The sequence below is a fragment of the Lithobates pipiens genome, unplaced genomic scaffold (assembly GCF_037356315.1).
Source record: "Lithobates pipiens isolate NorthernLeopardFrog02 unplaced genomic scaffold, aLitPip1_a1.2 Scaffold_1, whole genome shotgun sequence".
Taxonomy (NCBI): domain Eukaryota; kingdom Metazoa; phylum Chordata; class Amphibia; order Anura; family Ranidae; genus Lithobates; species Lithobates pipiens.
Window position 1 is genome coordinate 24,503,561 of NW_027507685.1, and position 14,655 is coordinate 24,518,215.

Below are 14,655 nucleotides of genomic sequence, written 5' to 3' on the forward strand. Positions count from 1 at the left end.
TCTGTATGTAGCTTCTGACAGGCTATGCAAGGAACCCCGTATCTCCAGGACCATAGGTGATAGGAGCCAATTTTGACCAGTAGTGGGGTAGACCTTTAGCTACCTACCCCCTAAATTTGGGCTCTATGTGACCCCTGGTTGCCAAGCCACTACCCTTCAAAGTCAATCGTTTTTTTTTTGTTTGTTTTTTTTTTGTGATTTTTAAATGGGCCTATCTTAACCACCTCGCGCCCGCCCTATAGCCGAATGACGGCCGTAGAGCAGGCGCTTTCGTCCGGGTGGCTGTCCCTGGACATCCTGTTGTTTACTTCCGCAATGCAGTGCGCGCAATGCAGTGCGCGGAATTCTGTGTTCGCCGTGTCCCCCGGGGACAGGCAAACACAGATCGCTGTAAACGGCCAATCACAGCGGCCGTTTACAGCGCGATTGGCGTGTCCAATGGGAGATGATCTCATATGTAAACATATGAGATCCTCTCTCAGCGCTGCTCTCCCTCCTCACACAGACAGCGTCTGAGAGGGGAGAGATGAATGGCTACAGCGGCAGCCGTTCTGCTTTGCTTCAATGTAAAAAAAAAAAAAAAAGTAAAATAAAAGTGCCATCCTCCCCCAGCAGTGCCATCCTCCCCCAGCAGTGCCATCCTCCCCCAGCAGTGCCATCCTCCCCCAGCAGTGCCATCCTGCCCCAGTGCTACCTGCCCCCAGTGTCATCCACCCCAGTGCTACCTGCCCCCAGTGCCATCCACCCCAGTGCTACCTGCCCCCAGTGTCATCCACCCCAGTGCTACCTGCCCCCAGTGCCATCCACCCCAGTGCTACCTGCCCCCAGTGCCATCCACCCCAGTGCTACCTGCCCCCAGTGCCACCTGCCCCCAGTGCCACCTGTCGTCAGTGCCACCTGTCGTCAGTGCCACCTGTCATCAGTGCCACATATAAGTGCCATCTGTCATCAGTGCCACATAGTTCCATCTGTCATCAGTGCCACGTATTAGTGCCATCTGTCATCAGTGCCATGTATCAGTGCCATTTGTCATCAGTGCCACCTGTCAGTGTCACATGCCATCTATTGTCAGTGTCACGTGTCATCAATGCCACTTATCAGTGCCATCTGTCATCAGTGTCACGCGTCATCGGTGCCATGTATTAGTGCCATCTGTCATCGGTGGCATGTATTAGTGCCACGTATTAGTGCCATCTGTCTTCAGTGCCACGTATTAGTGCCACGTGTCTTCAGTGCCACGTGTCATCAGTGCCACGTATAAGTGCCACGTGTCATCAGTGCCACATATTAGTGCCATCTGTCATCAGTGCCACATATTAGTGCCATCTGTCATCAGTGCCACATGTCATCAGTGCCACGTATAAGTGTCATCATTGCCACGTATCAGTGCCATCTGTCATCAGTGTCACGTGTCATTGTCCTGGTGCTTCAAAAGTGTAATAAATAGTCAACAAGTTAGATGTGTAATTTATGTTCCTAGAACACATGATGGCGCTACCTGCATGTTGGGCCTCTCTATGTGGCCAGGCTGTGAAAAAGTCCCACACATGTGGTATTGTAATACTCAGGAGGAGTAGCAGAATTTTTTGGGGGTGTCATTTGTGGTATACACGTACCCTGTGAGAGAAATAACCTATTACAATGACAATTTTGTGGAGAAAAAAAAATAAAAATGAAAAATCTTAATTTTGCAAAGAATTGTGGGAAAAAAATGACATCAAAAAGCTCACCATGCCTCTTACTAAATACCTTGGAATGTCTACTTTCCAAAAAGGGGTCATTTGGGGGGTATTTGTACTTTTCTGACTTGTTCGGGTCACAAGAAGCGAGATAGGCCACCAGTACATCAGATGTGATCAATTTTGTGCGATTCGCACCACAGCTTGTAGACTCTCTAACTTTCACAAAGACCAAATAATATCCACTAATTTGGGTTATTTTTACCAAAGATATGTAGCAGTATAAATTGTCGCCAAAATTTATGAAGAAAAATTTATAATTTGCATAATTTTGTCACAGAAACAAAGAAATATGTGTTTTTTTTCAAAATTTTCGGTCTTTTTTCATTTATAGCGCAAAAAATAAAAACCCCAGAGGTGATCAAATACCACCAAAAGAAAGCTCTATTTGTGGGGAAAAAAGGACAAAAAATTCATTTGGGTACAGTGTTGCATGACTGAGTAATTGTCATTCAAAATGTGAGAGCACCGAAAGCTGAAAATTGGTCTGGGCAGGAAGGGTGTTTAAGTGCCCAGTAAGCAAGTGGTTAAGGTAATGGGCCTGGAGCTGCAGCTCCAATAGCCCCTATGTTAATCTGGCCCGGTATAAGATACAAATGAAGGAGGATTTTGCTCACTCAGGGAAGGTGAAGTAAGTCTTTTGGTTTACTCTATGAGGTGTGATGTTATGAAAGGCGAGGTGATTGATGGATGTTATGTTTCACCTTGCATGCATTCATTTGCAGTGAACTAAGGTGGAATCGGTTCCAGACCAGATATTGCGGTCCACTTGTGTCCGCCAACATGTGGTATAAATTAAGCAGGACTAAAGCAAAGGATTGCTCTTGGCCTGGGAATCAGGAAGCCAACAACATGAGAGAGTTGCTTATGTAAAGTTTGCTTTGTAAGAGAAAAGATTTTCCTTATCTTTGTTTTGTGGGCGACTGGGAGAAGCTCTTCACCGGTTAGTTAGGAATCTGCAATGTTCAGTTAGTGTTGGGATGGCAAGGATTCATTTTTTGTTTTTCTTTGTGTTATTTTCCTGCAACCTTTTAAATAAAACTGACTACAAGTCAGATTTGTGAGAAACCTGCCATTTGGACTTTTTTCCCAGGGAAGGTGATCCCCTTTGAGCTAACCCCTGACAGGCTTCTACATTACACAGTAACTGGCCTTGAGACTTGTTTAAACTATAATACCAGAGACTTTAGATGCACTTTAACACCAAGGGATCTCTAGGAATTCTCACAAATTCTGATGTCCTTTTGCTTGGCAGCCCTCTGCACCTAGTTATTTCCATGCCCTTCATTTTTGATTCTTCAGTGCAGATGCAAATATCATTGACCCACTACCTCCAAACTACATTATCTCTCCAATCTACCCTTATGCCTCAAGCCTTGGATTATTAGCCAATTTTACCTGGAAATCATTCTCCGCATCCTTGACTCAGTAGTGTAATGTCCCTGGAAATAACACCCATCCAGGGCCGGGACAAGGGGTGGGCAGGAGGGACGGCTGCCCCTGGCGCAATGGTTTATTGCAGGGGTAGGGGGCACCCTGACCCTAACCCTAAGGGAAAGGGGGGTGCAGTTTGGCATCTTTGCCCTGGGTGCTGGATGACCTTGTCCCGCTGCTGCACCCCTCATCAACTTGCCATCACAAATACAGAAAAATGGCTTTTCATTTTGGAGTAAAGAAGGGTTAGAATTCTTTTCTGGTTTTTACTAATGTCTGTAACATTAAGTAGATATCTTTAAATTTCCTGTGTGGTCATCGGGCCAGTAAAGGAAGGGACCTTCTCCAAATAGAACACAGACAATAACCAATGTATGTTTTTTTCAAAGCAGAGAAGCATTGGAAGTTCCGTAAGATATTATTATTTTTTTCATCACTGTCTGTGTTCATGTTGGGTATATTCCTCTTCACGTTCTATGTAGTCAGAAAATGAGAAGACCTTCTCCAAATCAAATACCGGTAGCAACTAGGATTTTTTTTTTCTATTGCGGACATTTTTTTTATTTTATTTCCTGTGTGGACAGGAGGACTGTAATAAAACCATACTATAATAAACTAAAATGGTTTGGCTGGAGTTCCACTTTAATTATACCAGACTGCTATAAGTGGACTTGCTATGAGATACTTTATAGTCTAATAGACAGCACATCATTGTTCTTTGCAGACATTATCAAAAAATCTCCCTTTGTTCTTTTTTAAATTGCGATTCTTTGCTTACAATAAGACATGAATGAATAAACTGTGATAAATAAAATATTGTATTTGATTGTGGAACTCGGTGACAGTGAAATAGTTACTGAGATGAGGTTAACATCAGCAGTCAGAGCTCAGCAGATATTTGCCCTATTAATCACACAGTTATATAACTGGCACAGATCTTAGGAAAATGAGGATAAGCTTGATGTAGGTCTCTACATGATCAATTTTTAAAGCTACCACACCTCAATTGACTTACATTAAAAGTCATCATGAAACACAGAACTGTATGAGGCCAAGCGTAGGCTGCTTTGTGTGTCATCTAGCTGCAGGTCTTCTATAGATTTCAAGCTCAGAGATATTTTAAAGGTCTTTAAGCTTTCTGGAAGTGTTTTGTATGTGAACTAATTGGCAGTAATAAGAGATTAGTGTATTCGGAGTCGGATCAGATGCTTATGATTGATTTTATAGATGTGTTACCATAGGACTACACTCCTATGTACCACTCTATTACTTCCATCCTTTTAGGGCTCGTTCACACTTGTCAGCACAGTAAGCTGGAGCTGTTTAGTGTGGAGGCCTCAGCTGTTTTGGGCTGCAGCTATGTGTGGCAGGGGGCCGAGTGATGTGCACTTTGTTGCATCATACAGCTCACATTTTTTTCTGTGTGTGAACCTTTTGTTAACCACTTCTCGACCGGCGCACGCCGATGTACGTCGGCAGAATGGCACGGGCAGGCATATTGGCATACAGGTATGTCCATTTATGTAGACCGCCCTGCCATCACGTGCCGGACGGGACCCCCGTGAGTCCGGTCGTGGGTCCCGCGGACTCGATCCCCGCGGGGATGCCCGCGATCATCTCACGGGGAGATGCCGTTGTAAACAGCATCTCCCCATTCTGCCTAGCAACAAGTGATACTGATCTCTGCTCCATGTGATTGGAGCAGAGATCAGTGTTCACTAACACAAAGCCCAGCCGCCCACAGTTAGTAACACGCCCCTAGGAACACTTAACCCCTACACTGCCACCCCCTGGTTGACCCCTTCACTACCAGTGTCATTTACACAGGAATCCGTGCATTTGTATAACACTGATTGCTGTATAAATGACAATAGTCCCAAAAATGTGTCAAAAATGTCCGATGTGTCTGCCACAATGTCGCAGTCACAATAAAAATCGCTGATCGCCGACATTACTAGTAAAAAAAAAATGCCATAAACTATCCCTTATTTTGTAAACGCTATAACTTTTGCGCAAACCAATCAATAATCGCTTACTGCATTTTTTTTTACCAAAAATATGTAGAAGAATACGTATCGGCCTAAACTGAGGGAAAAAAACGTTTTTTATATATATTTTTGGGGATATTTATTATAACAAAAAGTAAAAAATAATGCGTTTTTTAAAAATTGCCGCTCTATTTTTGTTTACAGCGCAAAAAATAAAAACCGCAGGGGTGATCAAATACCACCAAAAGAAAGCTCTATTTATGGGAAAAAAAGGACGGCAATTTTGTTTGGGAGCCATGTCGCACGACCGCGCAATTGTCAGTTAGAGACGCAGTGCCGAATCGCAAAAAGTGGTCTGGTCTTAAGCCAGAAAATTGGTCCGGTCTGAAAGTGGTTAAGTGAGCTAAGTGACATTTATTTCATGTCACCGTACAACAGCGCAGAGACATGCAAGGCCATTCAGAGAGGTGCAATGTTATTCAAATGTTGCATAAAATCGCATAGCTCTCCCAGATAGCAAGGATAACTTGCCACAAATTTGTGGCAGTGTTGAATTGTAAGTCTGTTAACTTGCTGCGCATTTTCACTGGCAAGTTGTAAACTTGCAGAGTACTTGAAGCACAAGTTCTAGTTGACACTTTTCAAATTTGTAGCAAATTTGCATGGCAAGTCTCTAGCAAGAGCAAAGTTGCAGTGGTGAGTTTACAGCCATAGCACTGCAAGTCTACAGTATGAAAATTCAGCCACAGTGACCCCTGAGGTGGGAGGACTATTTCACAACATAACTGAACCAGCACTTGCAGCAGACTTGCAGAATGATTGCAAAGAAAATTTATCTGCAGTCATGCAATACGGACTTGCTACAATTGTGCAAACTTGTGAAGCTTGGCAATCTAGCAATAGCTTAGCAAGTCATTTTTCAAAACATGCAGCACAATTGCTTGCTATCTGGGTCTGGAATACATAGAACCACTGCATTCTGGTGTGAACACGACACACAGAAAACTACTGTTTACTATGTATCATTGCAGCTACCTGCGTTTTATGTAATTGCACATAGTGTGAATCAATGTACTTACCGTATTTATCGGCGTATAACACGCACCCCAAGTTTAGGAGGGAATTTAAAAGAAAAAAACTTTTAGGAGGGAAGTTTAAGGAAAAAAAACTTACATTTAAATGCCCATCAATGCAGCCTTATCAGTGTAATTTGCAGCCTTCCATTGCAGCCTTGTCAGTCACTTGCAGCCTTGCATTTAGCCTTTTCAGTCATTTGCAGTCTTTTCTGTGGCTTTGTCATTTAAAAATGGTGCCGCCGAGATACAGAGCGGATGTCCTATGTATCTCGGCAGTGCTCGGTAGTTCTCAGCCGTTCTCGGCGGCTTTAGGCTTTCCGAAAGCCACTGATAGTGGCCGAGTGCGGCCGAAAATAGCCGAGAACGGCCAAAGATAGTCGAGAACGGCCAAAGATAGCCGGGAACGGTCGAAGATAGCCGGGAATGGTCGAGTGCGCCGAAAATACCCCGAAGCCGCAGAGAGCAGCAGAAAGGGTTAAAAATTGCGGGGGATCGGCGTATAACACGCACCCCCAATTTCCCCCTGATTTTAGGGGGAAAAAAGCGCGTGTTATATGCAGATAAATACGGTACTTATTTTATCAATCTTATTATTAACACAAGGCCAGGTGTCGTATAAAGCTTGTTCTCAATAAATTCAAGTGATAGAATACATTGCAATAGCTCAAGGAGCAGTAGAAAAATAAAGACAAATCAACTAGGGAAATGTTAACCTCTTGCTGCCCACATTATGTATATATGCAATGGCAAACAGGGTGGGTTTGAATGCCCACACACCGCACATCTATGGGTGACAGAGCTTTTTGTACTGAGAGCGTGCTCACAGGATAGTGAGTGAGCTGTCAAAGACATTTCTCAATCAATACTAATGATTGAGAGTAAAAGAGAAAAGGATCCCATATGCGGTGGACTTTTAAGGCACAAATTTAATCAAAAAGGTTTAAAAGATGTATGTATATAACTATAAAGCATTTATTAGAAAAATAACACAAAAAAGAAAAAAGAAAATATATATGTATAAAAACATGAGATGTTGCAACGTCTATTGAAGCTAGTACAACATGTAAAAATACAGTACAGTTTCTCACACCCAATGCGTTTCGGAGTCTATAGTTTCCTCCTTCTTCTAGAGTGGGAGCAGAGAAAAACTCTATTTTTTTAATAAAACAGTACAGCGGATAGATATAAAATAATATCATAATGTTTGATAATATGTAACATCAAAAGCAGAAATAGGACAAATATTCAAAAGATGTATGTTAAGCACTTCAATAGTCAAAACTTTTAAAAACATGTATACGGGCACAGGTATCTCTCACTTATCTTCACCCCAGGGGTCCCCGATAACATCAACATGCAAAGATGGTAAGAGATTTGCCGCTGTCATCGAATGAAGGGCCTGTTGTTTACTCAGAAATAAACCCCCCTCCTCCATTGAAGGAGGGTTGTTAGCAGACTAGGAGACGGGCAGAGCCTGGGGGCACACTGGGGTCAGAAAAAGGAGGAGCCCTAAAGGGTACAAATATAAGAACTGTAAGGGTAAAAAAGTATCATACTGAATATAGAGATTTATATGGATATAAAAAATATATATATAGATACCTGTGGTTCTTAGACTACTACCTGCACTGAGGGCCTGGAGCACTTGCAAATATTCACAAGGAAAAAAAAAAGAAAAAAAAAGTCGACTGGGTTACTCTATCATGAACTAAAAAAAACAACTTTTGGCTTTGGATATACTTTAGACCACAGAAAGAAAGACTGCACACTGTTAAATATATACGATGCATTGTACAGGCTGTATATCTGAATCTTTTACATTTTGTTACTAGTATAGGACTGACTAGAAATGGCTCAGGTTGGCACAAATGATCAGTGTATCCTTTTTTTACAACTTGTAGAACAAAGTGTTTCTGTCTAAAAGTAAATTGTAGTGTATTTCAACTTGATAAATATTTTATTTTATTACTGCAAACATCCATTTAATTGATATTTTTACATTTTAGTTATTGTGCTGTTACATGCTTACCAATTTTGATTGACATATACAGTATATACAGATTTGTCAATGCTCCCTCTAGTGGTTAACAATGAGCATGATTAGCTTTCACAGCTTGCAAACTACTGAAATAAACGCTTTTAAATGCGTAAAAAGGCTGTTTTTTTCCAGTCTGCTTGGACTGAGCTGTGAACTTTCATTGAGACAGAGAAGCAGGGAAACACAGAAACTTCACAATATTAATTATTCATAAGTAAATATGCCTGCCCGCATGCACATATACATTTACCAGTTACACAGAAAGAAGATGTTTACATTTGTAAAGCAAAACTCGGGACAAAAATAAAAACAATAAATAGCCAATTAACCACACCAGACCGGACCATTTGGCTGGCCAAAGACCAAAGCACTTTTTGCGATTCGGCACTGCGTCGCTTTAACTGACAATTGCGCGGTCGTTCGGCGTGGTTCCAAAACAAAATTGAAGTTTTTTTTTTCCCCCCACAAATAGAGATTTCTTTTGGTTGTATTTGATCACCTCTGCGGTTTTTATTTTTTGTGCTATAAACAAAAAAATAGCGACATTTAAAAAAAAAGCATAATTTTTTACTTTTTGCTATAATAAATATCACCAAAAATATATAAAAAATAATTTTTCTCAGTTTAGGCCGATACGTATGCTTCTTCAAATTTTTGGTAAAAAAAAAATCGCAATAAGTGTATATTTATTGGTTTACTCAAAAGTTATAGCGTCAATAAAAATGCCATAAAACTATCCCCTATTTTGTAAATAATTTTATTTACTATTAATGGCGGTGATCAGCAATTTTTATCATGACTGCGACATTATGGTGGACACGTCGGACAATTTTGACTCATTTTTGGGACCATTGGCATTAATACAGCGATCAGCGTGATTAAAAATGCATTGATTACTGTAAAAATGTCAGTGAAGGGGTTAACACTAGGGGCAGTGAAGGGTTTAATGTGTGTCCTAGGAAGTGTTCTAACTGAAGGGGGCTGTGGACTGTGCAGGGAAACTAACAGATCGTCTGTTCATACTCTGTTTACACACACAGTTCTAGGTTCTCTGTGTGCCCCGAGCGATTGTGGGAGCCTGGCGGTGATCGAGACCGCCGGGCACTCACATCGGCTTGGGGGAAAGCGGGGGGGGGGGGCGTGCGCGAGCCTCCGGCGGTGTGCATGTGCCCCCTAGTGCCCGTCAATGGTACCGACGTACCATGATGGCGATTCGCGCAGCCGAGCCATGTTGCTGCAGTATAACTGTGACGGCTGGTTGGCATGTGGTTAAAAGATCATATAAAAAAATACTTTTGTTGCAATATTCACTTTAGCTATTCCTTGCAGCACTGCTTTTCAGGCACAATGAGCCAGGACTGTGCTGAACCCCAACCCAGCCTGTGACTGGACAGTGAAAGGAGAAGCAGTACACTGATGAGCTCATATCTCTGTCACTCTACTCTCTCTCCTCCTATCAGCATGCTATTTGTCAGCACATTAACTGATTGGACAGCCTTGAGCATCTTGTTCTTACACCCCAGCCCTGCTGTACAGGCACTGCAAGAGGCTGATACCAGGTCAAAATCAGGCCCTTAAGCTACTTACTTTTAAAATAAAATACATTTAATCGTGCTTATGATTACAGAGCTGCATTCATTTGTGTTTTTAATCTCTCCCTAGAGTTCTCAGCTCTTTTTGCCCATGTCAGATGAGCAATTTATTCACAGTGACCCTCTTCTTATAAAAGCAATTTCTCGCTAAGGAAATCTGTTATGTGATTTCATATCAGTGATCAGGTCACCAGTAAAAATTTACTCTGCAATCACCTTTATGGCTTAGCTACAAATTGCTGAAAGAGAGCAATTTGTAGCAGAGTACACCAACCCAATGCTGTAGCACTAGTTTAACAAATCGCTACTTAGCGACAAAATACCAGTGACTTCAGTGATTAAATCGCTAGCTACAAATTGCTGTCAATTACTGGCAATAGTGATTTGTAGCAGCAATTGAAAATGCTGATTTAGTGATTTAGTGAAAAGTGATTTAAAATGCACAACATGAAATCAAAGTACATGGAGCAGTATGCAAGCAAGAATAATCATATGAACACACGACAACTGCTTACTTTTTTTAAGAACACGCTTGATCCTTAGGTACTGCTCGTGCTCCCTCAGTTTCAGGTCTGACCAGCATTTTCTAAGTTGATCCTTGGATCGGCATACCCCAAAATTCTTCTGAAGACTCTTCACAACTTTAGTCATGATCTTGGCCTTTCGGATATTTGGGTTTGGGTAAGGTCCATACTTCCCATCATAGTCGGTCCTGTTCAATATGTCGACCATCTCCAACATCTCTCCAAAAGACATATTTGATGCCTTAAATCTTCTCTTCCAGGATCGGGACGTTTCAGGCTCCGGGCTTTCCTCACCCTCCTCCTCGTTAGTAAAACTGTGATTGCGCACCTGCGTTCTCTCCGCCATGTGCTCTCCCCACTGCGCCGGAAGTAAAGGGGCGGGGAATAGTCTAGAAAGAACGTCAGGAGCGGTCGGAGTTTCACGCATGCGCACTGTATATAAAACACAACGCCCGTGTATCGTCCGTACGATCTGGGAAGAGAGTGAGGCGCGGACGTGACGAACGTGCAAACGAAGGTAAAATTTTAAACTTGGTGCTTCACTAGACTAGACTGCTTCTATATAGGCCGATGTTGGGACAAGATTAGGAGGGTTTTTAATGGCATTATTAGGATTTTAGGGTTTGTCTTGTGTTGTGTCTTGCAGACAATATGGATCCAATCCAAAATAAAAATTTTATGGGGCTATTCCTCGAACTCTACAAGGAGATGCCCTGCCTGTGGCAGTTCCACAATGAGTTTTATGCCGACCTAACAAAGAGGAACGCAGCGCTGGATAAACTGCTTTCTTTGGTGCAGATCAGGGTCCCCACGGCAGACATGGCCTATCTGAATCGGAAAATTGGGGCCATGCGGATTACATATTTCAGGGAGAGAAAGAAGCACCTGGAGTCCTTGAGAGCAGGAGATACAGATGCAGTTTATTACCCCAGGCTGGTTCACTTTCACAGGCTGCATTTTCTGGTAGACTAGGGGGTACCCAGGCCACCACTCAGGCCACCACTCTCCAGTCTTCCTTCAAGGCATCCTTCACCCCCAGCTGAGGCTTCCAATGTCCAACCTGGGCCTTTCAGGCAGCAACATGTGGTGGGGCCCAGCTTGAGACAGGTATTGCATTGTTGAACATATTTCTTGTGTTACATTTAATGATGTTAACTAGATGTTCTTATTGATCACTAAGTTGTGATTTATCAAAGTGGTTTACATCTCAAGAGACAGTAGTGACCAAAAATGATTGGGACGGGAAAGAAAAATGCTGGGCTCAGAATGATAGTCTGTTCTATTTGGTAACATTCAATTAACAAAAGCCAGGAGCACAAAATGGTGTGATTGATGATCAAAAAACTAAAACTATGTCCCCTTTTCATACACAGGAAGACCTCAGTCGGGGGGAGGCTGTGGCAAGTGGCAGCCAGGAGGTCGACAAACGCCCTCCTCCTCGTGCCCCAACTACAGGAGCCCAGCCACAGCCTGGAAGGATGCCTGGAGGGAAGTGCCTAAGGAAGAAGAGAGAGTGATGGCCTGGGTTCAGTCTGGTCTGCCAGAAGATGCAGCCTCTTGAAGAACAACATCCTGGGGACATAAATGGCATCTGAATTTCCTGTTCTCTAGGACTTTTGGACCAGACTTCTCTCCCTGACATATGTACTCCTCAGGCCACCAATTTTTTATATTCTAATTTGTTCATGTCTGCCCTGGGGGCCAAAGGCTGCACCAAAGTAACAAGTTTCTCCAGCGCTGCATTCCTCTTTTTAGTTTATTGCGAACAAAATAAAGGTTTTTTTGATTGATGAAATACTTGTGTATGTGTTTTCCTTCCAAAAGGCCAGTTTGGTTGTGAGCAGGCAGGTACATTTCACAAAAAATAAGTGAAATGAATAACAAGGGGTACCAACACTAAACAACCTCCTGTAGATTAAAAAATAAAAACAAAATCTCTAAAATACAATAATGTTGGGGTAAGTTTACACACGCAGAACACCCCAAAAAAAGGAGAAATGAGAAAACTGTCTTTAAAGGAGATTTTTAGGGAATCCAAAAAAAAAAGCATCCAAAAAAGAATAAACAAAATCTAAAATTGTGTAGATGTGACGCAAACTAAAATTGTATTACTAAAATGGTTAAAAAAAGAGTAATGAAATACGTTCGGGAGAAGTGTGTGTGGCTATGAGCATCAAAAGAAGTTCGTTCTTGCAGCATTGTAAAGAACAAGAGAATGCGCTTGATGAAAGAATTTTTTACATTGCAGCATGACGAATGTGCTATATCGCTTACGAGTAGTAGTTTTACCTGAACGCGCGCTTCCGTGTCGGAATTTGAATGTGAGCATGCGTGGCACCTTGTCCGTCGGAGTAGGCTACACATGATCGGAGTATGTCCGATCGGACCAGTTTGTCGGAAAATATTTCCAGCAAGTTGGAAAACTTGGTCCGACGGATATTCCGACGGAATCAGTCCGATGTATACCACACACAGTCGGATTATCCGACAACACGGTCCGATAGGACACATTCCGACGGATTCTCCGACCGTGTGTACAAGGGCTCAGAACATTTGTCTCCATTGAAAAATGTACCCTCCTAACTCTAAAAAATTTACAGTAGTTTACCGGGATAGAGTACTTAGGGGGGAAACAGACAGCAATAAAAACGTATGTGTCATTGCATCGGTTTTGCAAAGAGCTCCAGTAAGGTATTTATCTTGAATGCAATGTGTTGGCTTCATTGCACATTGTACCACTGCCAAGATCCCTTTAACCTGTTCCCGCCCACATACAGTGTGTCCAGAAAGTATTCACAGCGCTTCACTTTTTCCATATTTTTTTTATGTTACAGCCTTATTCCAAAATGGATTAAATTAATTATTTTCCTCAAAATTCTACAAACAACACCACATAATGACAATGTGAAAGAACTGTGTTCACAATCACATGTACATAAGTATTCACAGCCTTTGACACTCCAAATTGAGCTCAGGTGCATCCTGTTTCCACTGATCATCCTTGAGATGTTTCTACAACTTGATTGGAGTCCACCTGTGGTAAATTCAGTTGATTGGACATGGCTTGGAAAGGCACACACCTGTCTATATAAGGTTCCACAGTTAGTGCATGGCAAAGCACAAACCAATCCATGAAGTTCAGGAAATTGTCTGCTGACCTACGAGACAGGATTGTATCAAGACAAAGATCTGGGGAAGGGTACAGAAAAATGTCTCCAGCATTGAAGGTCCCAGTGAGCACAGTGGCCTCCATTATCCATAAATGGAAGAAGTTTGGAACCACCAGGACTCTTCCTAGAGTGGGCCGCCTGGCCAAACTAAGCAATCAAGGGAGAAGGGCCTTAGTCAGGGAGGTGACCAAGAACCTGATGGTCACCATGAGATGGTCACATTTCTCTGTGGAGAGAGGAGAACCTTCTAGAAGAACAACCATCTCTGTAGCACTCCACCAATCAGGCCTGCATAGTAGAGTTGCCAGACGGAAGCCACTCCTCAGTAAAAGGCAGATGACAGACCACCTGGAGTTTGCCAAAAAGCACCTGAAGGGCTCTCAGACCATGAGAAACAAAATTATCTGGACTGATGAAACAAAGATTGAACTCTTGGGCCTGAATAGCAAGCATCATGTCTGGAGGAAATCAGGCACTGCTCATCACCTGGCTAATACCATCCCTATAGTGAAGCATGGTGGTGGCACTTTCATGCTGTGGGAATATTTTTCAGCAGCAGGAACTGGGAAACTAGTCAGGATCGAGGGAAAGATGAATGCAGCAATGTACAGAGACATCCTTGATGAAAACCTGGTCCAGAGCGCTCTGGACCTCAGACTGGGGCAAAAGTTAATCTTGCAACAGGACAATGACCCTAAGCACACAGCCAAGATAACAAAGCAGTGGCTATGTAATGACTCTGTGAATGTCCTTGAGTGGCCCAGCCAGAGCTCAGACTTGAGCCCGATTGAATATCTCTGGAGAGATCTGAAAATGGCTGTGGACCAACACACCCCCTCCAGCCTGATGGAGCATGAGAGGTCCTGCAAAGAAGAATGGGAGAAACTGCCCAAAAATCGGTGTGCCAAGCTTGTAGCATCATACTCAAAAAGACGTGAGGCTGTAATTGGCGCAAAGGCTGTGACTACCATTGCCATTATGGGGTATTGTTTGTAGAATTTTGAGAAAAATAATGAGTTTAATCCATTTTGGAATTAGGATGTAACATAACAAAATGTGGAAAAAGTTTCCACCTCACGGAACCCCTGATCTCC